The sequence below is a fragment of the Montipora foliosa genome, chromosome 3 (genome assembly GCF_036669935.1).
Source record: "Montipora foliosa isolate CH-2021 chromosome 3, ASM3666993v2, whole genome shotgun sequence".
NCBI classification, from domain to species: domain Eukaryota; kingdom Metazoa; phylum Cnidaria; class Anthozoa; order Scleractinia; family Acroporidae; genus Montipora; species Montipora foliosa.
This window is the reverse complement of record NC_090871.1, coordinates 17,862,187-17,864,686: the sequence shown is the minus strand read 5'-3', so window position 1 is coordinate 17,864,686 and position 2,500 is coordinate 17,862,187. Positions and strand designations below refer to the sequence as shown.

General features: G+C 37.0%; 1 pseudogene; it reads right to left on the bottom strand.

Moving 5' to 3' along the window:
* Positions 1-1,571: 1,571 nt before the first annotated feature.
* LOC137995342 (uncharacterized) lies at positions 1,572-2,153 on the bottom strand (annotated as a pseudogene).
* Between the last annotated feature and the right edge of the window lie 347 nt (positions 2,154-2,500).

The following is a 2,500-nucleotide window of genomic DNA, read 5'->3' as shown; positions in this document are numbered from 1 at the left end:
ATTACATTTCCTTTTTTCTATTTCAGGTGTTACTGCCTAGCAACAGCTGCTGTCAGTATTTTGAGTTAAACAATCAGCAATACAGCTAATTGAACTAAGGGATGCATCTTGGCATCCATAATCTAGTCTTTTATTGTAACAATGATTCTTGCTTGCTACATTCGTTAGTGGAAGAACAGTGACAGAATGTATACAGATATAGGTTATACATTTGTTATGTTACAGGCTTTGCTCAAGTATGTAGAGTTTGTACAGAACATTGTTTATGCTCCTGGTTCTGTTAAAGTCGTTTTCAAAGGGAGTGAAAAGACTGCACTTGTAGGTAAGTTTGCCTTAGCCCCACCCATTGCATAGAAACCTATTGACTAAATTTTTTGGGAAACGAAAGCTCTCTGTTAGCAACTTAACGTATAAAGTTCAAACGAATGGCCTAGTGTCCAGCTTTGTGACCCTGCCTGCTTTGTGGCCATGCCTCATTGGGTCACGTGACTTTATCGAATATATTTTTTATCGAATAAAAATATGTCATTTATCGAATGAAAATATTTTAAGGAATGAAAATATGCCATTTATCGAATGAAAATATTTTAACGAATAAAAGTGTCATTTATTGTATGAAAATATTTTTAACGAATAAAAATGTCATTTATTGAACGAAAATATTTCTTGCGAAAGAAAATATGTAATTTATCGAATGAAAATATGTCATTTATCGAATGAAAATATTTTTAGCGAATAAAAATAATTTTATCATTTATCGAATGAAAATGTGTCATTTATTGAATGAAAATATTTTTAGCGAATAAAAATAATTTTATGATTTATCGAATGAAAATATGTCATTTATCGAATGAAAATATTTTTAGCAAATGAAAATATGTCATTTATCGAATGAAAATATTTTGAATCAAATTTTGCTACTTTTCGGCAACCATATGTAACGTCTGTAACAAAATTCTCTCACCCCTAAAATACTTGTATTGCTTGAGAGATCTTCCCAAAGTTTTGTTTTTTGAAAGACCATCAAAAAATATTTACCATTCCTACATACAGCTCCTAGCTATTAGTTTTATTTGATTTTTGAAGAAAATTGTATTTTCACTAATTAAGCTCAAATTATACCCCCCAAAATATCAAAACAAAATGCTTACTGTTTTTCAAGTTTAATTCTAGGTTGTTCTCCTAGCATCATCCTCAGCAGTGACTGGCAAACGATTCACTACTGGAAGTTATCATTGTGGTATTGGTTGATAAGCATAGTACATAGTCACTGTGCTAGCTTTTGTTGTCACATTTCATCTCCAGATGTTGGTGAGGAGCCTGGGTCTATCCCATTAGAGACAATCACAATCTTGCAAATACCTTGACTACACTCTGCTTCTTTTAGTGTCATATATAGTTCCTAGAAAAATCATTTTCACCTCTTTCAAACACTCTTCAAGTACTACTCCATGTGGATGCTCTAAAAATGGGTGGGTGGAGGGAAAAATAAATGCCTCTTTACTGACCTTACAACCAAGTGTCTCTTCATATATCAGTACAGGCAGAAAAATATTCGCCCTGCGTCAATCTTACAACTCTTCAAGAGCAAAGCATAAAGCAGGTAGGTGTTCGTAGGAGGCGAATGGTCCTTTCCCTGCTGAGCATGGACTGTAGCAGACATAAGTGATCTCACCAGCTTGGTGACATTGAACTTGTACTTCAAATTCGTTTTCATCTCTGGCAGACATTCACATCTTATCACGTCTCCATTTTCACTAGTGGCAACTTCAATAATTGGTACATGACCATGTTTGAACAGTCCAAATGCCTTAATATTTAAATTCTTATAGTCTTAACAAAGCAATTCATCATGTCCTCAATTGTGATCGGTGGAAATTCAGCTCTGTGGATGGAACACCAGTTTGCAGCCTCTGGGAACTCGTGCAGAGTGTTCGGAGAACTGGTGTTCGATGAGGAAACATCAACATTATTTTTGGAATCAGATGCCGAGTCTTTCTTTCCTTTGCACTGCCATCTTTCGCTGTTCCTTCACGGTATGAATGCCACGTTCTCAGCCTGGGCTTTGTGAAATGACGAGGGCAGTTTCCGCTGAGTAGTTGCAGCCTCTCTTCTTGTGAGAAAAATGCAAAATCCGGAGAGAAACTCATCATTTTTAATCATTTTTCCTGAATTTCTCACATACGGCGCTTGCATTCCCCTGAAAAGTTGACCCGAAAGCCTCGCTTGCGTGAACTTTGATATTAATACCGCTGAACCGCGGGCTCAACTGTAAGAACAGCTTGTAGTGCCTCGAACATTGTTGCGTTACATTTGTATCCGTGACACTTGCATGCTTAGAGGGGGCGTCTCTATTGCTCCTCGACTTTCAGAAAACACGTGCGTCTTTGTAATTTCGGAGACTGGTGTTCCGGAGAGAATAAAGTATTGAATTTAGCTTCCTCTTCTCGCTAAATTGGTGACCCCGACGGGACCATGACCACCGACTGCCACGGCTTAC